At 41.1% G+C, this 24054-nt stretch overlaps 1 pseudogene; it reads left to right on the top strand.

Annotated features, from left to right (window-relative positions):
- The first annotated feature begins 22287 nt into the window (after nucleotides 1-22287).
- LOC118677518 lies at nucleotides 22288-23689 on the top strand (annotated as a pseudogene).
- Nucleotides 23690-24054: the final 365 nt, after the last annotated feature.

Below are 24054 nucleotides of genomic sequence, written 5' to 3'. Positions count from 1 at the left end.
CAAGTCAGTAGATGAATGGATACAAAAGCTGTGGTATATTTACACAATGGAATACTATGCAGCTGTAAAAATGAAGACCGTCTTACCTTTGAGACAGCATGAAGGGATCTGGAGATTATTATGCTAAATAAAATAAGTCAGAGAAAGACAAGTATCACATGATCTCATTTATATGTGGAATCTAATGAACAAAATAAACTGATGAACAAAATAGGTCCAGAGGCATGGATACAGACTGACACATCTCAGAGGGGAGGGGGTAGGAGGACAGGAAGAGATTAACCAAAGAACTTATATGCATATATGCATAGCACATGGACACAGGCAATAGCGTGTTGAAGGACTGAGGTGGGGTGGGGGATAGGTGGAGGGGGAAAGTGGGAAAATAGTGGGCATCTGTAATAATGTCAACAATGGAAAATAAACTTTACATTTTTTTGTAATAAACTAAAGCCAGTGATCGATCCATTTCCCATGTTGTTCAATCCTTTGTGTAAATTCAAATTTCCATTGGGGTCATTTTCCTTCTGTACTTCTTCCTTTAACATTTCTTGTAGTGCAATTTTCTAGTGATAAAATTTTTCAAGTGTTTAGTCTGAAAAAGTTTTTGTCATCTCAATATTTGAAATATTTTCTATAGTTATAGAGTTCTAGATTGACTTTTTTTCAGAAAAATATTTTGCTCCATTGATTTCTGTCTTGCATAGTTTCTGAGAAGAAGTATGCTATTACTTATAGCTTTGTTTTTCTATAAGTAATGGGCCTTTCTTCTCCTTTAAGATGTTTTTCTTTATCACTGCTGAAAATAAGTTATGTGCTTTGTTGTGTTTTTTCTTCATGTATCTCCTACTTAGAAGGCATTGAGCTTCTTGAATATGAAGGTTTACACTTTTTGTCAAATTTGGAAATTTTCTACCTATAATTTCTTTAAATCTATTAAAAAATTTTTTTTATTCACTGATGAGAGAGAAAGATCAATTTGTTGTTCCACTTAATTATGCATTCATTGGTTGCTTCTTATATGTGCTCTGACCAGGGATCAAACCTGCAACCTTGGCATGTCAGGACAACGCTCTAACCAACTGAGCAACCTGTCCAGGGGGATGTTTTTCAAATATTTCCCCCTCTTTGACTTAATTTACACATATGCTAGACTAGTTGATATTTTCCCAGACCACTGGCACTCCCTTGACTTTTTTCAGTCTTATTTCTCTGTGTTTCATTTTGGATACTTTCTGTCACAATATCTCCAAATTCACTAGGCTTCTTCTGCTGTATCTAATATGCTGTTAATATCTTCATTTATTTTTCATTAGAGATCATTTATTTTTCAGCTCTACAAGTGTTTTGTAGTTTTTTGACGACACTTCCAGTTCTTTCATCATGTTCATATTTTCTTCTACCTTGTATATCTATAGACTTGTAGTAATTTAATATCCTTTCTGCATTATTTCTATTTCTATTAATTTGATATTTTTTATTAGGGGTTATATTTTCCTAGTTCTTTGTATGACTGCTAAATTTTACTAGATGGCAGGATATTGAATTTTGAAGATGCTAGATTTCAGTGTGTTCATTTCAGTTTTGTTGGGCTTTGTTTTGGGATGCAATTAAACTTCTTGAAATTAGTCCGATACCCTGGAGACTTATTTTATGCTTTATAGGATGAGTTCAGAGCAGCCTTTAATTAAGAGCTAGCCTGGCTCCATTATTAGGGGAACGCCTCTCTGAATACTCTGTCCTGTGCCCAGTGTATTGGATAGTTTTTCCACAAACTGGTCTCAGATTGTGGGAGAACTAAAGATTGCTCTGGATCCTCCTTTTTAGTAGTTATTCCCATTATTTCTGGTGGTTTCCTCACACATATTTACAGATCAGTCCTCAACAGAAGATTTCAGGGCAACCTTATGCAGATCTCTGCAGAACTCTCTATATGTAGCTGCTGCCTTCTCAGCATTATCTCCCAAGTTCTAGAAAACTGGCCTTCCCAAACACCAAACTCTGTTTCCTCAATGTAGTGTGATTTCTGACTTCTGTGTAGGCACCCTTCCATCTATATATATATATAAAAGGCTAAACAACCGTCCAACCGACCAACCATCTGACCAGTAGCTATGACACACAATGACCTCCAGCGGTCAGACGCTCCAACTGGTAGCTGTGATGCACACTGACCACCAGGGGGCAGATGCTCAATGCAGGAGCTGCTGAACTGCAGTGAACCGCCCTCTCACAATCCAGTACCCCTTGGGGGACGTTGGAGCCTGATCCCTGCAGGCTAGGCCGAGGTAATCCACCTGCCAGAGGGACTCTGCTCACACTGCAGATGCTCTTCGAGCCTCTGTGCTGCCCTAGGTGTGGCTGGCCATGGAGGGACCACAGGAGGTTGGCTCAAAGGCATGTCTGGCCTTTCTCGCTCAGTCCTGCCCAGTCCCGCCCCACCTGCCACCTTCTAATGAATTGCCTTTCAATGAGCACAAATCTGTGCACTGGGTCACTGGTATACTATAAATGGAGACTACAGAAATAAATTTGGACAACGTAGGACTTACCATTCCTATTTCCTTTGTTATAGGACCACTGACTATTGTCCTGTGTCTGAAAATTGATGTTTTCTCTTTGCTATGGTAGGAGGATAAATCTGGTCCCTGTTGTTCTATGATGGCTAGAAACAAAACTTAATTCAGAGTGCTTAAAAAATTTTTTTTGGAATTGGTATTCCTTGAGAAGACACAAACTTTCCAGTTTACCCCTGAACTACTCACCTCTGAATACGGTGTTAGAATGAACAAACATTTATGTCACTTGCTTGGTCCCAAAAGATGGCTGGGTTTCCAACTGATTCAGTCTATTTTCTCAGAATTTTTTTCTCTTTCTTTTTCTTTTCTTTTCTTTTCTTTTTTTTTTTTCTTTTTTTTTTTTTTTGCTTACAGCATGAGTCACAATAGCAACTGTTCAAAGAAAAAGGACAATGATATACATAACAATCCAAATCCAAAGAGAGAAAAAGACACTTTTCCCAGGGAAGCCAAAAAATCTGCAGACACCTGATACCTAGATACATTCAATAAAACTCTTAGCTTCTCTTAAGATATTTACATTCAAGACACTTGAAGTTTTCCCAGAAACAATAGGTAGAATGTAAATTTCTTAAAGCAAAGAGACAATCTGCTGTAAAGGTAATTGGAACTCTTAAAAGGAAGGCATACTTATGACATTTTAATGGCATTTCCCAGTGTGTATTCATCAAGGGCTCAAAAACATCCTGTAGTCCAGTGTGTCACCTCTTTGCATAAATGTGGTATTGATAGGGGAGACCTACAACCTGATAGATAGAGCACCTGAATTAATCTGAAAAGTAATATTTTAAATCTTAGAACATATATACTTATATGTGAATAGAGGGTTAAGTTTTTCTTAAAGTTTTCTTTTTAAGGCCTGTGAGAAGTAATTAGGGAGTTGACTCAGCTGTAAATCAGGCAAGCAGAACCAATAAGCATGGTCAGGCTGACCCACCAGGAGTCAAAACATCATCTTGTTCACATGATCAATGTTTCTGTGTGTCTGGATCTGTTTGTGTTCATCAGATTATGTTCATTATATTCCACAAATGAGTGAGATTATGTGATATTTATCTTTCTCTAACTGGCTTATTTCACTTAACATAATACTTTCCAGTTCCATCCTTGCTGTCACAAATGGTAAGAATTCCTTCTTTTTTACCACAGTATAGTATTCCATTGTGTAGATGTACCACAGGTTTTTAATCCATTCATCTGCTCATGGACATTCAGGTTGTTTCCAAATCTTAGCTATGGTAAATTGTGCTGCTATGAACTTAGGGGTGCATATATCCTTTCTGATTGGTGTTTCTAGTTTCTTGGGATATAGTCCTAGACTAGAAGTGGGATCACTGGGTCAAATGGGAGTTCCATTTTTAGTTTTTTGAGGAAACTCCATACTATTTTCCACGGTAGCTGCACCAGTCTGCATTCCCACCAGCAGTGCAAGAGGGTTCCTTTTTCTCCGCACCCTCGCCAGCACTTGTCGTTAGTTAATTTGTTGATGATAGCCATTCTGACAGGTGTGAGATGGTACCTCATTGTCGTTTTGATTTGTATGTCTCTGATGATTAGTGACTTTGAGCATGTTTTCATATGTCTCTTGACCTTTCTTTTTTTAAAAAAATCATATATATATATATATATATATATATATATATATATATATATATTATTGATTTTTTACAGAGAGGAAGGGAGAGGGATAGAGAGTTAGAAACATTGATGAGAGCGAAACATCGATCAGCTGCCTCCTGCACACTCCCTACTGGGGATGTGCCCACAACCAAGGTACATGCCCTTGACCAGAATCGAACCTGGGACTTTTCAGTCCATAGGCCAACGCTCTATCCACTGAGCCAAAAACGGTTAGGGCTCTCTTGGCCTTCCTTATGTCCTCTTTTGAAAAGTATCTATTTAGATCTGTTGACCATTTTTTTATTGGGTTGTTTATCTTTCTTTTATTAAGTTGTATGAGTTCCCTATAAATGTTGGAGATTAAACCCTTATTGGTGATAACATTGGCAAATATGTTCTCCCATGCAGTGGGCTTTCTTAATGTTTTGTTGATGGTTTCTTTTGCTGTACAAAAGCTTTTTATTTTGATGTAGTCCTATTTGTTTATTATCCCTTTAGTTTCCATGGCCCTAGGACAGTGATGGCGAACCTTTTGAGTTCGGCATGTCAGCATTTTGAAAAACCCTAACTTAACTCTGGTGCTGTGTCACATATAGAAATTTTTTGATATTTGCAACCATAGTAAAACAAAGATTTATATTTTTGATATTTATTTTATATATTTAAATGCCATTTAACAGAGAAAAATCAACCAAAAAAATAAGTTCGCGTGTCATCTCTGACACGTGTGTCATAGGTTCGCCATCACTGCCCTAGCAGCTGTGTTGGTGAAGATATTGCTTCGGTATACATCTGAGATTTTGCTGCCTGTGGATTCCTCTAATATTTTTATGGTTTACCCTCTTATGTTTAAGGCCTTTATTCAATTTGAATTTATTTTTGTGTATGGTGTAAGTTGGTGGTCTAGTTTCATTTTTTTGCATGTATCTCCAATTTCCCCAACACCATTTATTGAAGGGGCTGTCTTGATTCCATTGTATGTTCTTGCCTCCTTTGTTAAATATTAATTGAGCATAGTGGTTTGGGATGATTTCTGGGTTCTCTATTCTATTCCATTGGTCTATATGTCTGTTCTTGTGCCAGTACCAGGCAGTTTTGAGAACAGTGGCTTTGTAATACAGCTTGATATCTGGTATTGAGATCCCACCTACTTTATTTTTCTTTCTCAGGATTGCTGTAACTATTCGGGATCTTTTTTTTATTTCAGATGAAATTTTGGGAGTTCATCCTAGGTCAGTGAAATATGCCATTGGTATTTTAATAGGGAGTGGATTGACTCTATAGATTGCTTTGGGTAGTATGGACATTATAATGATGTTGATTCTACCAATCCATGAAAATGGTATGTTCATCCATCTGTTTATGTCTTCCTCTATCTCTTTTTTCAGTGTCCTGTAGTTTTCTTAGTACAGGTCTTTACCTCCTTAGTTAAGTTTATTCCTAGGTGGCTTAATTTTTTTGGTGCGATGGTAAATGGGATTGTTTTTTTAATCTCTCTTTCTGTAAATTTAATATTGGTGTATAGAAATGCCATAGATTTCTTTGCATTAATTTTATATCATGTTACATTGCCGAATTCATTTATTAAGTCTAATAATTTTTTGATGCAGTCTTCAGGGTTTTCTATGTACAGTATCATGTCATCTGCAAATAATGACAGTTTTATGTTTTCTTTTATAATTTGAATACCTTTTATTTCTTCTTCTTGTTTAATTGCTATTGCTAGCACTTCCAGAACTATGCTGAATAGGAGTGGTGAAAGTGGGCATCCCTGTCTCGTTCCTGGTCTTAGGTGAAATGGTTTTAGATTTTGCCCATTGAGGATGATGTTGGCTGTATGTTTGTCATAGAAGGCCTTTATTATGTTGAGGTATGATCCTTCTATTCCCATTTTGCTGAGGGTTTTTTATCAAGAAAGGGTGTTGAATTTTGTCAAATGCCTTTTCTGCATCAATTGATATGACTGTGATTTTTATCTCTCATTTGTTTATTTGATGTATCACGTTTATTGATTTGCGGATATTGTATCATTCTTGCATCGTACTTGCTCATGGTGATGATCTTTTTAATGTAATGCTGGATCCGATTTGCTAAGATTTTTTTGAGGATTTTGGCACCTATATTCATGAGGGATATTGGCCTATAATGCTCTTTCATTGTTGTCTTTATCTGGTTTTGGTATTAGGGTAATGCTGGGCTCATAAAATGAGCTTGGAAGTGTTCCTTCCTCTTGAATTTTTTGGAACAGCCTGAGGAGGATAAGTTTTAGTTCTCTTTTGAATGTTTGGTAAAACTCCCCTGTGAAGCCGTCTGGCCCCAGCCTTTTGTTTGCTGGAAGCTTTTTGATGACTCCTTCAATTTCCTCTATAGTTATCAGCCTATTGAGATTTTTAGATTCTTCATGATTGAGTTTTGGAAGGTTGTATTTTTCTAGGAATATGTCTATTTCCTCTAGGTTGTCTTGTTTGTTGGAATAGAGTTGTTCATAGTATTTTTTTTAACACTCCTTTGTATTTCTATGGGGTCTGTTGTTATTTCGCCTCTTTCATTTCTGAATTTGTTTATTTGGGTCTTCTTTCTTTTTGCTTTTTGGTGAGCCTGGCTAGAGGTTCATCAATCTTGTTTATCCTTTCAAAGAACCAGCTCTTGGTTTCATTGATCTTTTTGTATATTTTTTTGGGTCTGTGTGTCATTTATTTCTGCTCTGATCTTTATTATCTCCTTCTGTCTGCTCACTCTGGGATTTTGTTGTTGCTTTCTTTCTAATTCTTTAAGCTGTAGAGTTAGATGATTTATTACCATTTTTTTCTTGTTTTTTTTTTTTTGAGGTAGGCTTGTAGAGCTATAAACTTCCCTCTCAGGACTGCTTTCACTGTGTCTCATAGGTTTTGGATTGTTGTGTTTTCATTGTCATTTGTTTCCACGATGTTTTTAATTTCTTTTTTGATCTGTCTGGTAACCCAATCTTTGTTTAATAGCATGCTATTCAGCTTCCAAGTGTTAGGATTTTTTTGATTGTTTTTATTGTCGTTTATTTCTAATATTATGCCATTGCGGTCTGATAAGATTCTTGATATGATTTCAATCTTCTTGAATTTGGAGAGACTTTGCTTGTGACCCAATATGTGGTCTAACTTTGAAAATGACCCATGTGCACTTGAGAAGAACGTATATTCCGTGGCTTTGGGTGAAATGTTCTGAAGATGTCAATTAAGTGTATCTGATCTAGTGAATCTTTTATGATTGCTGTTTCTTTGATGATTTTTTGTCTAGAGTATTTATCCAGTGATGTCATTGAGGTATTAAAGTCCTCTACTATGATTGTATTGTTCTCAATCTCTCCCTTGATATCTTCCAGTTTGTTTTTTTTATGTATTTGGGTGTTCCTGCATTGGGTGCATATATGTTTACCAGGGTTATATCCTCTGTTTTATCATTCCTTTTAGTATTATGAAGTGGCCTTCCTTATCTCTTGTTATGGCCTTCACTTTGCCGTCTATTTTTTCAGATTTAAGTATTGTTACCCCAGCTTTTTATCATTTCCATTTGCCTGAAAGATATTTTTCCATCCCTTCACTTTCAGTCTTTGTGGGTCCCTTGTAGATAGCATATATATTGGTCATGTTTTTTTTATCCATTCAGCCATTCAATGTCTTTTGATCAGAGCATTTATTTCATTTACATTTATAATTATTATTGATAGGTACTTGTTTGTAGCCATTTTTATTTTTTGTGCCTGTGTTGGTTCTTTCCTTTTTATTTATTCTTTTTATACCAGTCCCTTTAGCATTTCTTGCATTGCTGGCTTGGTAGTGATAAACTCCCTTAGTTTTTTGTGTTTTTTTTTTTTTTTTTGGTCTGTGAAACTCCTTATTTCCCCTTCAATTTTGAATGATATCCTTGCTGGATAGAGTAATCTTGGATTTAGTCCCTTGCTGTGCATCACTTTGTAAATTTCCTTTCATTCCTGTCTGGCCTGATGTGTTTCTGTCGAGAAATCATTTGATAATCTAATGGAAGATCCCTGTTTCATAACTTTCTGCCTCTCTCTTGCATCCTTTAAAATTCTCTCTTTGTCCTGAACATTTGCCATTGTAATTATGACCTGTCTTGGTGTGGGTCTTCAGGTTCATATTGTTTGAGACTCTGTGCTTGTGTGACTTTTTTCTTCCACATATCAGTGATGTTTTCTGACATTATTTCTTCAAATAGGTTTTCGAATACTTGGTCCTCTTCCTATCGCTCTGGCACCCCTATTATTCATATGTGGCTTCGTTTCATGTTGTCCCAAAGCTCCCTTAGACTCTCCTCCTGTCTTTTAATTTTTTTCTCTAATTACACTTTAGTTTGGGTGTATTTTGCTTCCCTCTCTTCTAATTTGCTAATTTGGTCCTCCGCTTCTCCTAGTCTACTGTTGAAACTTTCCATGGTGTATTTTTATTGCAGCTATATCACACTTTATTTCTTCTTGATTATTACATAAGTTGTTGATTTTTTTCATCCATCAGGTTTTTAAGTATATGATCCTTATTCTGATTTCTTTTTATGACATATTGCATGCCTCCAGTTCAATTAGCTGCTTTTAGGGTGATGCTTTTCTTTCATTTGGGGATTTCTTTGTCTACCCATTTTTACTGTCACCAAAGGATCTAGGTGTTTAGTCATGCTGGGGCTGCTCCTCGGGCAGCAGCGACTCCTCTATCTGTTTTTTCAGTGTCCTATAATTTTCTTAGTACAGGTTCTTTACCTTGTTGGTTAAATTTATTCCTAGGTATCTTAATTTTTTTTTGTTGCAATGGTAAATGGGATTGTTTTTTAGTTTCTCTTTCTGTGAGTTCATTATTGGTATATAAAAAAAAGGCATAGAGCCGTAACCGGTTTGGCTCAGTGGATAGAACGTCGGCCTGCGGACTGAAGGGTCCCAGGTTCAATTCCGGTCAAGAGCATGTACCTTGGTTGCGGGCACATCCCCAGTGGGGGGTGTGAAGGAGGCAGCTGATCCATGTTTCTCTCTCATCGATGTTTCTAACTCTCTATCCCTCTTCCTTCCTCTCTGTAAAAAATCAATAAAATATATTAAAAAAAAAAAAGGCATAGAAAGATCCAAGATGGCGGCCAATGGGATGGCGGCCGATGGGATGGCAGGCTGCAAGATAATGTGTGAGTGTGAGAGCGAAAGGAGAGTGTGTAGACATGCAGAGAGTTTCTGTATTTGTGAGTGAGGGACAGTTATATTCCACAGGACTTTTGGGGACTGGCTGACCAGGCTCCACTGGCCAGGCAGCCTCTACTACTGCTGAAATTTCTCCCAGAGCAGTTGTCTGTGTTGCAGAGACCGTGGCATCTTGAAGGGGAGAGCAGCTGTGATTGGAATCCCAGCCTTACCTTCAACCAGGGAGACCTTGGATACCTCCCAGGACCCTACCACTACAATGCCCAGGGATCAGCTGCCTCAGCTGCGAACCCACAAAGACTGAGACTCCAGCCTCCCCAGCCACAGGTGCCTAAAATATTTGTACAGGGGTAGACAAGATGGCAGCTGAATACACGGTCAGGTCTTGGGCCTCATCACTCAGCAGATAGAAGGAACAGCTGAATTGAATAACACCCACCTGGAAGTGGCGAATTAAATACAGGTGGTGAGGCAATTCATGGACAGAAAAGTCAGAGATCACCTGGAGAGAGGTGAGATCTGGGATCAAGGCTTGAGGGAGAAACGCATGCTGCAGGGAGTCTCAGAGGGAGACTGCGCCCCATCAAATCTGTGGCCTTGGGGTCAGTTTAGCCCTCAAATGTGGAAGGGGGTCCACAGGGCTGCTGGCAGAGGGGAACTCTATATCTAAGCCACAGCCATGGGACACTGTGCCCAGAAAGGCAGCCTGAAGTTCTTTCTCAGACTCACAGTGCTGGTGGGGCGAGGAGGGGGCGGAGAAAGATACAGGTTGGCACAGTCCCTCTGTTTTTTTTACTTCCTTGTTTGCTAAGCCCAGTACATAGGAACTTCCTATTAAAAACACTCACTGGGACTGCAGGGGAAAGCTGTTTTTTTGTGGAAACTGGGGATCAGAATAAGGAGAGAGGAGCAGGAAACCAGCTCTGGGTCAGTCAGTCCCTCCCACCCAGTATTAAGTGCAGCAGGGAAAGAAGAGGCAGGTCAAGGGACCATTTGGTTCTGGAAACTAATCCAGAAACACTGCCACCCAGGGGTTGTGTCAGAAATTGACTCTGTAAATACACTGAAGGCAGGCAGAGAAACAAAGTGAGCAGAGAGATCCTGCCTGCTTGAAAACAAGGTTGTGGCTTATGACACATAGGAGCGATGGATCACAGGGAACTTCAACACCGTGCTGACTACTTGACAGGAAAAAGACCTGCCAGGCAGAGCAGTAGAGAGGGGTTTTAAAACAGACCCCATGGGTCATTGAAGCACCGCTGAAGTGAACAACCTTCATTACTTCACATTTTTATTTTTTATCTTTTATTTAAGCAACTAAATTTGTTTTCTTTTTTCTCATTCTATTTTACTTTTACATTATTATACTAGAGGCCCATTGCATGAAGAGATTCATGCAATAGGCCTTCCTTCTCCTGGCTTCTGGCACCGGTTTTCGTCTGGCACCCGGGACCCAGGCATTTGGTCCCAGAGAAACCAAGCCTCTCCAGAATTCAGTCGTCTTCAGTCTTCAGTCTTCAGTCGTCTTCAGTCTTCAGTCTTTGCTCTGTGCCTGTATATGCAAATTAACCCCCATCTTTGTTGGGTTATTTTGCATACTCATCCTGATTGGTTGTTGGGTGTAGTGAGTGACATCAATTTGCATGTTTCTCTTTTATTAGTGTAGATTTTTATTTTTAATTTCTATTACTATTATTTTACCTTTTGTAAAACTTTTATTTTATTTTATTTTTGGATTAGTGGTCTACATTCTATTTTTATTTTTATTTTAGCATTATTTTACTTTATCTCAATTTGTCCTTTATGCCAACACTCTCTTCCTCACTTTTCCCCTTTTTGGTCCTGTTTTTCTGACTTGTTCCTGCTTTAGTTTTTATCTATCCTTTCTTTTGACTCCCTGTTAAAAATTGAACTTACTCATATATCTAATTTCCTCACCCCTGCTCCAAGTCCATGCACACTTCTCTCCTCTCTTTCTTCACTAGGCAAATTTTTTTCTTTTCTTTTTCCCCCCCTTTTCTTTCTTTCTGTCTTATTGTTTGTTTGATTGTTTGTTTGTTAGTTTGGTTTTTTGTTTCTTCTATTTTTCTCTCCTTGCTTGTTCTCTTCATCTACTAATAGCTTAATTAGTTTCAGTCAACAACTCAGGCCTATCTACTCTCATTTCTCTTTTTCCAAAAATAGATGAATACATAGATAGATAGAATAAAGAAAGGGAAAAGAATTATATATATATATATATATATATATATATATATATATATATATATTTATTTATATTTATATAATTTTTATATATATTTTAATATAAATGTATATTTTTAAACATATATATTTTTCTCTTTTTTTGTATTTTCTTTATTACTTTTCTTATTATACACTCATTCTCATTCTACCTCCTATATACTGAATCATGGACATTTCCCCACTCATTCAATTCCTTGACCTTACATTCTAGAAATAAGCTCTGCCTCTTCAGATTCATCTCAGTATTTGTTGTTTGGGTGTTTGTTGTTTGCATTTTTTAGAATAGTTGTTGGTTTTTCGGAGTTTTCTCCCCATATACATATATTTCCCCCCCTTACTTTTTCTTCACTTTATTTTCTCTTTTACATGTTTTGTTTATCTCAATATCATTTTTTCACTCTTTTCTCTGGTAGTCACCTTTATTTGGGATTATTGGTATGATGAATACATTTGTGTTTGGTGCCCTGTGTGTTGTGTCTTTTCATATTGTATTTTGTGCCTTTAAGTCAACACAGGAGAGAGAGAGCTATATAACAAGAAACCCTGAGAAGAGCGAACATGGGGAGACAAAGAAACAGTCCCCGTATGAAAGAAAAGGAGGAATCACTGGAAAAGGAAGTAAACGAAATGGAGGCAAGCAATTTGTCAGACAAAGAATTCAGAGCAATGGTCATAGGACACTGAAAAGGATGGAAGAGAAATTCAACAATATGTGTAAGAATCCAGAGGAAAGGAAGAAGAACCAAGAAGAAATGAAGAATGACATCGCTGCAATAAAGAACACAATAGAAAGCAATAACAGACTAGAAGCAGGGAGGACCACATAAGTGAGCTAGAAGATAAGGTAGGAAAAAAAATACCCAAGCAGAGCAGGAAATGGAAAAAAAAATTTAAAAATCAGTAGGATTTTTATCAGCAAGTTTATCTTTATATATAAGGGAACTTTGGGACAACACAAAAGTAAAGAACATTCATATAATAGGTGGACCAGAAGGAGAGGAAAATGAGCAAGTATTAGAAAACCTTTTTGAAGAAATAATGGCAAAAAAGCTTCCCTGATATTGGGAATAAAAAACAAACACAATAATTACAGAGAAACCCAGATGGCGGCATAGGTAAACACCGGATATTGCTGCCTTGCACAACCACTACAAAAATACAACTAAAAGACAAAACGGACATCATCCAGAACCACAGGAAAGCTGGCTGAGTGGAAATTCTACAACTAGAAGGAAAGAGAAAAGCACACTGAGACTCAGAGGAGGTGCAGAAGTAAAGTGCAGAGGTACAGAGGCGCACGAGGAAAGGCCTGGCAACTGAGAATGCGGCGCACATGGAAAGGGCTGGCAGATGAGGACATGGCGCATGTAGAAAGGGCTGGCAGCTGAAGACATGGCACACATGGAAAGGGCTGGAAACTGAGGACACGGTTGTCTTTTTCAATTGGGAGGGAGTCTCAAGCTCCTGACTGCTCTGAACTCCAGTTCAGGGCAAGTCTCTGGGGACCCAGACTCATACAGGAGAAACTGGACTGTCTGGCATAGGTTGGAATGCGAGGTGGCTTTCTCTCAGAAGTACTTGCAGCCATTACTGGGACACTGAGAAGTGGGGCCTCTTAGGGTAGGACTGAGGAGCAGCCATAGCTGCTTGCTCCGCCCTGTTGATTCCCAGAGACCCCACCCCATGCAAGCTGTGCGCAGAGGCTTTTGCATATGAAAGGCCTTGCCCTTTGCCATCTGAAAATTACCTAACAAACTGCAGCTGGGTCAGAGAAAACCAGAACTTCCAAAAGAAGGCCGAAGGCCCCACAACACCTTGCATTGCTTCACAGCTGGGCTCCTGCTGGGTAGTCTCAGGAAGAGGCTAAATTAGCACCTCCTTAGAGATCCAAGAGCCAGTGTACCCAGTGGTCAGAGTGGGACCATCCAGATTACAACTCCTCAGACCCATAAGGGACACACTCAGGGTGCAGACTCAGTGAGCACCAAAGCCCCACTAAAGCAAGTCTTGCCCCAGAAGGGTGTCTCAAGCACAGAAGTTCTCCCACTGCAGACACAGCTGATTCTCACAGCCAATTGGCCTGGAGGTCAATTCCTCCCAGTGATACCTATAACAATCAAGGCTTAACTACAACAAGACTGTGCACAAAGCTCACAAAGGGGTGCACCAAGAGTGTCCACCTCAGGTAATTGGGGAGGCTGAGCCACTGGGCCCTATAGGACACCTAGCACAGAAAGCCACTCTATCAACACAGGGAAGCATAAAAAATGTGGAGACAAAGAAACAGGTCACAAATGACAGAAATGGAAGAAAGCAAACTACTGGATATAGAGGTCAAAACCACACTTTTAAGGTTTTTCAAGAATTCTCTAGAATCCGCCGATAAATTTAGTGAGACCCTCAAGAAATCTAGTGAGACCCTCGAGGTATGAAAAAGGACCAACTAGAAATTAAACATACACTGATTAAAATAAAGAATATTATACAGAGTTACAACAGCAGACTAGAAGATCTCAAGAATCAAGTCAAAGATTTGGGATATGAAGAAGCAAAAAACACCCAACCGGAAAAGAAAAAAGAAAAAAGAATCCAAAAATATGAAGATAGTGTAAGGAGCCTCTGGGACAACTTCAAACATACCAACATCCGAATTATGGGGGTGCCAGAAAAGAGAGAGAACAAGATATTGAAAACCTATTTGAAGAAATAATGACAGAAAACTTCCCCTACCTGGTGAAAGAAATAGACTTACAAGTCCAGGAAGCACAGAGAACCCCAAACAAAAGGAATCCAAAGAGGACCACACCAAGACACATCATAATTAAAATGCCAAGAGCAAAAGACAAAGAGAGAATCTTAAAAGTAGCAAGAGGAAAAAAGTAAATTACCTACAAGGGAGTACCCATATGACTGTCAGCTGATTTCTCAACAGAAACTATGCAGGCCAGAAGGGAGTGGCAAGAAATATTCAAAGTGATGAATACCAAGAATCTACAAACAAGATTACTTTACCCAGCAAAGCTATCATTCATAATTGAAGGTCAGATAAAGAGCTTCACAGATAAGAAAAAGCTAAAGGAGTTCATCACCACCAAACCAGGATTATATGAAATGCTGAAAGGTATCCTTTAAGAAGAGGAAGAAGAAGAAAAAGGTAAAGATACAAATTATGAACAACAAATACACATCTATCAACAAGTGAATCTTAGACTCAAGTGAATAAATAATCTGATGAACAGAATAAACGGGTGAATATAATAGAATCAGGGACATAGAAAGGGAATGGACTGACTATTCTCAGGCGGGAATGGAGTATGAGGGGTGCGGGATGAGACTGGACAAAAATCGTACACCTATGGATGAGGACAGTGCAGGGGGGAGAGGGTAAGGGCAGAGGGTGGGGTGGGAACCGGGTGGAGGGGAGCTATGGGAGGGAAAAAGAGGAACAACTGTAATAATCTCAACAATAAAGATTTAATTAAAAAATAAAAACATACACACAAAACAAAAACAAAAAACAAACACACAAAAACAAACACAAGTCCAAGAAGCTCACAGAGTCCCAAACAAAATGAAACCAAAAAGACTGACACCAAGACACATTGTAATGAAACAGGACCCAGTGCACAAATTCGTGCACCTTGAAAGGAACTCTGGGCCATGTGGCTGTGGTGGGCACAGGGGTGGGTCTTGGCCCATCCACTGCACCCCCGCCTGGCCATCCTGCCACGGCCCCCAGTCCCCTGTCTGCCAGCAGTCCCGCTCTTGCTTCTGCCACTCCCATGCACTGTTGGTGCCAGCCCCATGCGCACCCTCTGATGGCGTGGAGCGATTGAGGCCAGCGCCAGCAGTGGGTTCCCCAGCAGTGAGGGCAAGTGGGGCCAGCACCGGCAGTGGGTGCAAGTGGTGGCTTTAGTGCCGGCAGCGGGTTCAAGCAGTTCTGGCACCAGCAGCAGGTGCAAGTGCTGAGCAGGATCATTGCACACAGGAGCAAAGTATTTTCAGTAACCACCAGAGGCTCACTCAGAAAGGCATCCCTGCTCACCTGGACCACGATCCCACTGTGGCTGTCACCCACTATGTTCCACGCACGCCCCCTGCTGGTCAGCGCACGTCATAGTGACTGGTTGTTCAGTTGTTTGGTTGTTCCAGTTGTTCTGCCATTCGGTCTATTTGCATTTGGGCCTTTTATTATATAGGATTAGCAAACACCAATGACAAAGTAAGAATCTTAAAGGTTGCCAGAGAGAGAGAGAGAAAGTTACCTACAAAGGATCTCCCATCAGACTATCAACTGATAGTCTGGGAAACAAGACTGGGAAAACTGTGTGGGTAAGGGTCCCAGCCTTGTTATCCCCTTCAGGTGCAAGGACCTTGCCAGCTTACATCTGGCCCCTAACAGAGGGTGAAATCAGGAGCTTCACAGACAAAAAAGAACTAAGGGAGTTTATTATCACCAAATCAGCAATGCAAGAAATACTAAAGGGTCTGCTGTAAAAAGAAGAAATAGGAAGGGAAGAAGGAACAAAGGCAATGCTGCTGAGACCCCATGGTGCAAAATGCAGCCCATAGCCTAGCCCAGCCTGGAAACAGTTGCTGTGGACGCCAGGTAATGACATCACATAGCAATGCCCAGCTTCCTCTCCCTAGTGACTAGCCTCCTTGCACTTTCTTTAGCCCAGGAACACGACTTGCTTTATATCCAGGTGCAAACATTTTACACTTTAACCAAATGTCTGTGAAGCATTTCCCATGTCTTATCTCATTTGATCCTCACAGAAATCCTGGGGTAGGTAGATAGGAGACTCAGTAGAATCCTATTTTCTTTTCATTATCCAGAAAACAGAGATTTAGAAAATTTAGAAACTTGACCTGACGAAAAGAAGTAAGAAATGGTGGAACTTGAAAATGACTTCAGGTTTTCTCACTGCGGAGAATATAGTCAAACACTGCTACAGTTAAATATTTCATCCTTTGTTCTCCCTGCATGATCTACAATAATAATCTGCTTTGTGTTGATATTTACTGCTGTGTTGCTGACAATTACCTGAAAGAGAAGTTGGGGTGCTTCACTGGGCTGGAAAAAGGTTAGCTAAATCAGAAAGCAGGTCTAATTAAGCAAGTTTATCTATATATATAAAGCTCTCGCTGGCACCAATCTCACGCATGTGTTTCCATTTGTCATTGTCGATTGTGAATTTGGTTGACACTTCTATTATAGAGAAAGAGCGGATAATGATATTAAAATATTTCTTTTAATGAATTTTCTTTCAATGTCCATGAATTCGTGCACTGGACCTCTGGTTTTTATATAATGCTTACTTTCATACAGATTTCATTTTGAGTATATGAAAATAATAGTAACCAGTTGAATGAAAAAGTACAATAGAATATCCTAATTAAAAAGATGGAAAAGTTAAGTAATAATAATGATCAAACAGGAAAATTAAATAAGGGAACTATTTAAAGGTAAATAAGGAATTTTTAAAAAAATGCAAAGTAGGGAGAAAGGAATAAAACATATGAATGATTAAATTTTCCAATATATAAAACAGATTCTCAGATTGGGTTGGATAAAACCCCAACACCTATCAATATATTCCTTTTAGAAAACACATTTAAATGAAATAGTAAGAAATGTTGAAAATGAAAAGTGGTAAAGGAGATAAGCAACTGCATACAAAAAAAAGGAAGAAAAGCAACAACTATATAATTTAAAATGAAAAGATTATAAATACTAAACAAAATAAATATTATTCAATGATAAAGTCACAGTTTACAAAGAGAATATAATAGTTAAGGCCAGTTTTTAAAGTATCATCTATCAGTTTCAAATTTACCCTTTTAAAAATTGATTTAAGAGAGAGATAGCAAGAGAAAAATCGGTTTTGTTGTTCAACGTATTTATACTTCTCCTATGTGCCCTGATCAGGGATCAAAACCACCATCTTGGCCTATTGGGATGATGGTCTAACCCAGGGGTGTGCAAACTTTTTGACTCGAGGGCCACAATGGGTTCTTAAACTGGACCGGAGGGTCAGAACAAAAGCATGGATGGAGTGTTTGTGTGAACTAATATAAATTCAAAGTAAACATCATTACATAAAAGGGTACGGTCTTTTTTTTTTTTTTTTTAGTTTTATTCATTTCAAACGGGCCGGATCCGGCCCGCGGGCCGTAGTTTGCCCACGGCTGGTCTAACCAATTGAGCTATGCAGCCAAATTAAATTTACCCTTCTATATTTTGCTTTGTGATGCTGGAACTAGAACTATGAAAATTGCATTTTTGATTTGTCAGCTTGCTTCCTGTTAAGCTCTGGCAGTAAGGGACAATAAAGTGTAATCATAAAACAAAATGGAGAAGAAATTCTTTTCCTTATTCTTACCATTTACTCTGTTCCTATTAGCATCACCCCAGTAAAACTTCACTGACTAACATTTCCACATGTTAGCAGTAGTTGACTATATAGTTTGCAGTTTTTCAGACACCATGCTGATTGTGCCCTCCTCATGGAAACTGATACCAGTGGTCACTCCAGCTTCTGTTAGTTCTCAGTCACAACCACATGAGTGCCCTCATTTGAACAAAAAATAGCAGCACCAGCTAAGTGGCATATCCTTCTTTGGTCTCCCAGCTCTAGATAAGGTAGTTGCTTCCAGCAGTTTTTAGCTCTGTGATAGTCAAAAGTTCTTGTTATATTTTTTGGTTCTTTAATATCTTTTATATTACACTATAATAACTTTTATATTACACTAGAGGCCCAGTGCATGATTTCATGCATTGGTGGGGTCCCTCGGGGTGGCCTGCGGGGATTGGGCCAAAATTGGCAGTCCAATGCCGCCTGCTGCTCCTGCCTGCTGCTCTCACTCATTCCGGACCTTCTGCACTTGCCACGGGCTCGCACCCAGTCAGTCCCGATTGGGAGAGGCTTGCGACACAGCAGTGGCGCTCACCATCGTGAGCCCTGCACCTGGCACCCTTCCAGAGGGCGGGGGGGGGGGGGGCGGAGGGGGCGGGCCGGGATGCGATTGTCCCTCTGGGTGGGTGGTGGGACGCCCTTGCTGGCCCAGGATCTGGATCCGTCCTGCTGACGTTTTCACAGGTTGTTGGGATCCACCTGGTGGCTGCTTTTATATAATTTCCTTGCGGAGCATCTAGGGAGGGGAAGTATCAGCAGTGCCCACGGCCAACTTCCAGGAGGCCTGCGGACCGGTTGGGATCATGCCAGCAGCACCAGTCTATCTGTGCCAGGCCCGTTCTCCAGAGATTGGACCTGCAGGACTACTGAAGAGAGAGTGAGTGGCTGCCGCCAGGCTGGTGGGCTGCCAAAACAGGTCATTCAGCTGAGCAGCGCTGCTGCTGTGGGAGCACACTGACCATCAGGGGGCAGCTCCTATGTTGAGCGTCTGCCCCCTGGTGGTCAGTGAGCATCATAGCGACCAGTCGACTGGTTGTTCGGTCACTTAGGCTTATATACATTTAGACTAGGGGGCCCAGTGCACAAATTTGTGCACCTTGAAAGGAACTGTGGGCCATGAGGCTGCGGTGGGCACAATGGCAGGTCTCAGCCCATCCTCCGCACCCCCTCCCTGCCCCTCTCATTGTGGCCCCTGGTCCCCTGTTTTCCTGCAGCCCCGCTCCCGCTGCCACCACTCCCATGCGCTGACAGTGCCGTCCCTGCTTGCGTCTGCTGTCAGCACGGAGTGATTGGGGCCAGCGCCAGCAATGGGTGTGAGCGGGGCTGATGCCCTCAGGGGTGATTGGGGCCGACAGCTGCCGCTCTCACCTGCTGATGGCACCGATCAATTAGGGCTGGTGCCAGACGCTGGCAGCAGGTGCGAGTGGCAGGTCTGGTGCTGGAAGCGGGTTCAAGCAGGGCCAGCGCCGACAGCAGGTGCCAGTGCCAGGTGGAACTTCAGTGCATGGGTAGGGTCCAGCCTGCCTGCTCCAATTGGGGCCAATTGGGACCGGCTGGGTGGGGAAAGAGGATACTGGTGATTGGTCGCTGGCCCACCCTCGATTGGGGTGTTGGGGGCTGATTGGGGACCAGGCTGGCCAGGGGGGGTGCAATCAGGACCTGGATCAGGCTGGTTGGCTGCTGCAGTATGCAGCATAGTGACCAGTCGTTCTGGCCTTTCTGGTTGTTTTGCCGTTTGGTTGCTGGGCTTTCATATATCCTATATAATAAAAGAGAAACATGGTAATTAGCCGTACATCCGCTACCCTTCCCATTGGCTAATCAGGGCAATATGCAAATTAACTGCCAGCCAAGATGGTGGCCGGCAGCCAGGCAGCTTGAAGTGAACATGAGGCTTGCTTGCTTCAGTGATGGAGGACTCCAACATTCCCTGCCTGCCGCTGCCGGCCTCTGAGCTTGCAGTTTGAAACATTGTTACAAATATAGAAGATAAACAAAATCCCAGAAACCTGCTTTCAGCCAGCCCGGATCTCAGAGCTGGAGTTGAAACAGTGTTTCCATTATAGAACCCAAACAAACCAGATACCTGCTTTCAGCAGCCCAGGCCTAAGAGCTGGAGCCAAGCCTCAGAGCTAAAGCTGGCCCAGAATTTAAAAAAAAAAGAAAAAAAGGAGTGGTTGGGAGCTTCAGTCACCCGCCAGCCTGAAAACAGCCCTCAGCCCCTCACCCAGACTGGCCAGGCACCCCAGTGGGGACCCCCACCCTGAAGGGTGTGTGACCAGCTTCAAACAGCCATCATCCCCTCATCCAGGCTGGCCAGGCACCCCAGTGGGGACCCCCACCCTGATCCAGGACACCCTTCAGGGCAAACCAGCCGGCCCCCACCAGTGCACCAGGCCTCTATCCTATATAGTAAAAGGGTAATATGCCTCCCAGCACTGGGATCAGCGTGACAGGGGGCAGCGCCCAAACCCCCTGATTGCCCTGCGGCTCTGTGTGTGACAGGGGGTGTGGCAACAACCTCCCTATCCACCCTGCTCTGTTCATGACAGGGGAAGGCGCCCCAACCCCCTGATCAGCCCTGCTCTGTGCCTGATAGGGGGGAGCTCCCCAACCCCCTGATCGCCCTGCGGCTCTGTGTGTGACAGCTTGTGGCACCCCTCCTCCCCACGGGCCCTGCTCTTTGTGTGATGGGGTAGAGCCATAACTTCCCCATTGGCCCTGCCCTGAGTGTGACAGGGTGCGTCGCCCCAACCCCCTGATCCACCCTGCTCTGTGTGTGACAGGGGACGGTGCCCCAACTCCCCTATCGGCCCTACTCTGTGTGTGACGGGGGAGCTCTCCAACCCCCTGATGAGGCCTGCTCTGTGCGTGATGGGGGGAGCTCCTCAACCCCCTGATCAGCCCTGCTCTGTGCGTGACAGGGTATGGAGCCCCAACCCCCCTGATCTGCCCTGCTCTGTGCATGACAGGGGGTGGCACCGCAACCTCCCCATCAACCCTGCTTTGAGTGTGACAGGGGGCGGTGCCCCAACTCCCCAATCGGCCCTGCTCTGAGCCCGACCAGGGGCTGCACCTAGGGATTGGGCCTGCCCTCTGCCACCCGGGAGCAGGCCTAAGCCAGCAGGTCGTTACCTCCCGAGGGGTCTGCAAGAGGGCAGACTGCAAGAGGGCACAGGCCGGGCTGAGGGACCCCCCTTCCCCCCCGAGTGCACAAATTTTTGTGCACCGGGCCTCTAGTGTATATATATATATATATAATATCACTTAAATAATTGTATGAGATTCTGAGAAAATAGTGATCAAGTTGATGGCATAGGTTTGAGAGTTTTTTGAATTCTCACATAAAATCATGCATTGTCATTAGATAAAAAAGTAAAAACCAAATAGTCTTTACAAACAAGAAAACAGGTAGTCTCATGAGTCCCAAAATACCAGTAGGTCAGGACAAACCATCAGCTGTCACAAGACCTGTATCTGATCAGTGTCTACAGGGAAAAGCAGAATGAAGTAAAGGGGCCTCAGGTGGACCTGATGAGAACAGAAGAACCCCATATAAACTAAAAGGTAGTCACTAGAAACCATGGCAGTTTGATTTGTGAACAACAGTTAAAGCTAGAAGAGGTTTAGCATATTGTAATAATTAGAGGTAAGTTTTAAGATCCTAATACCCTAAAACCCGACAGAGATATTATCAGTAAACAAAGTCAGATGAATATCCCTCATTAACATAAATTTAAAGCTCTTTATTAAATAATGTAAATCATATCCACCAATATATAAAAATAATACATACATTAGTACCAAGTGGAATTTATTCCCAAAATGCAAGATTGATTTAGTTTTTTAAAAAATACTGATAAATAAATTGTAGATCTAAACATAAAAGGTAAAATATTATAAAACTTTTAGAAGTAAACAGGAGAAAATCTTCACAGAACTGGGGTAGATCAAACTACAAAGATTTCTGAGATAAAACTCTAAAAGCTCCTATCATAAAAGCAAACAAATTTAAAAAATTGTCAAAATTGAAAACTTTTGTTCTTCATTTTTAAAGATTTGTTGTAAATTTTTAGTTTAATAAATTATTTAATAAAATATGTAAAATGTGTCTTATGAAGTGACGAGTTAGTGCTGGGGGAGCTGGTTATGGGGCCTCAGATGGATGTGTGAGCATAAGTTCAAGCACCATTGCTTGAGGAAACTGCCCCACTTTCAAAATTCTATTGAACAGAAGCTGGGGGCCCAGATGGAAGCCAGCATGTGGCTGGTGAAGGAGCTGGAGGAAATCCACAGGTGTGGAATTAAAAACTTCTGAGACATCCAGGTTGGTGATGCTAATTTACTGACTTGGCAAGGGCTTATTGTCCCTGAGAACCCTCTATATATAAGGGGGCCTTCAAAATCAAAATCAACTTTACAGCCAAGTACCGGTTCAAACTGCTGGAGATCACATTTAAAATGAAGATCGCTGTATGACTAGGTTTCTCTCTCTATTTTTTCTCATTACAGCAATCCCTATAGCATTTTTTTAATGCTGGCTTGGTGGTGATGTACTCCTTTAGCCTTTTTATTTTTGTATGGGAAGCTCTTTATTTGACCGTCTGTTTTGAATGATAGCCTTGCTGGATATAGTAATCTTAGTCTCAGATCCTTGCTTGCCATTACCTTGTATACTTCATGCCATTCCCTTCTGGCCTGTAGAGTTTCTGATAAGAAATCAGGTGTCAGCCTTATGGGAACACCTTTGTAGGTAACAGTTTTCTTTTCTCTTGCTGCCTTTAAGATTCTCTCTTTGTCTGTAATATTTGGCATTTTAATTATGATGTGTCTGGCCGTGGGCCTGTTTGGGTTCTTCTTGTTTGGGATTCTCCGTGCCTCCTGAAGTTGTGTGAATTTTTCCTTTACCAAGTTAGGGAAGTTTTCTGCCATTATATCTTCAAACACCGTCTCTATGCCTTTTTCCCTTTCTGCCTATTCTGGCACACATGCTATTTGAATATTGTTACATTTCACATTGTCCCACAGCTCCCTTAAGCTGTCCTGTTTTTTAATTGCTTTTTCTTTTGTTCCCAGGAGCATGTCTGTGCAGCATCCACTTACTCTGCTGACATTTTTAATATCCTGGACTTCTCAGTTTTGAGGGCCAATAAACTATTTTGCTTAAACTAAAACAAACAAACAAATAAATAAACACATACATAAATAAATAAATAAAACAAAGATCTGTCACCAGAACATCAATGAAAAGAGGCAAGTTTGTGTACCTGTAATTAGTGTGGAAAACTGAAAGCCAGCAACCAAAACCAACCAAGTGACCCAGGCCCTCCTAGTGCTGGTGGCTGACCCGAGCCCAACCACTGCTTTAGGGTGGACTTAGCTCAAGAATACTCCAAGGATACTAAGAAATTCTGTAAGAACGCTAAAGCATTTACAAGGAAATATGGGGAAAAACCACTCATGGTCAAAAGCCTCGATTTCAGTGAGTGTGAGGAGAGACCGGGCAAACACCTGCAAAGCAGGATTCTGGCAACTGGACACATGCCACTGTTTGTGGCAGTTACTAACTTTCTACAGTTTTTTTAATTAAAACTGGTCTAGTTACAGTAAAGAAAGGATTAAAACTTGAAGATATTCTAAAAAGAAAAGAAAAACTGCCTCTATCTGGCAGCATAGGATCACACTTCATCCCAAAGTAAAATGTAAAAGTAGCTATATGTTTTGAAATTTACAAATATTCTTTTGTAAACACTTATTTTCTAATTCTGACTTTCCTATTTCTTTTTTTATTTCCAGTTTCTTCTCAATTATCAGCTGTTGTTTTATAATTTTCACTCACTTATCCTTGCTTGTTTTTCCATGCTAGATGCTAGAGAGATGCAGAAAGAGCCCATGGTAACTGCTGCTCTTCTTTTCCTCAGTACTTCTTACAGGTATAAAACTGTGTTACAATGTATTTTGTTATAACATACTGTCTCGGTTCCTTTTGGAGTGTTTTTTTTTTTTTTTTTGCTTA

The sequence above is a fragment of the Myotis myotis genome, unplaced genomic scaffold, assembly GCF_014108235.1.
Source record: "Myotis myotis isolate mMyoMyo1 unplaced genomic scaffold, mMyoMyo1.p scaffold_m19_p_2, whole genome shotgun sequence".
Lineage (NCBI taxonomy): Eukaryota > Metazoa > Chordata > Mammalia > Chiroptera > Vespertilionidae > Myotis > Myotis myotis.
This window is presented reverse-complemented; position numbering and strand designations above follow the sequence as displayed.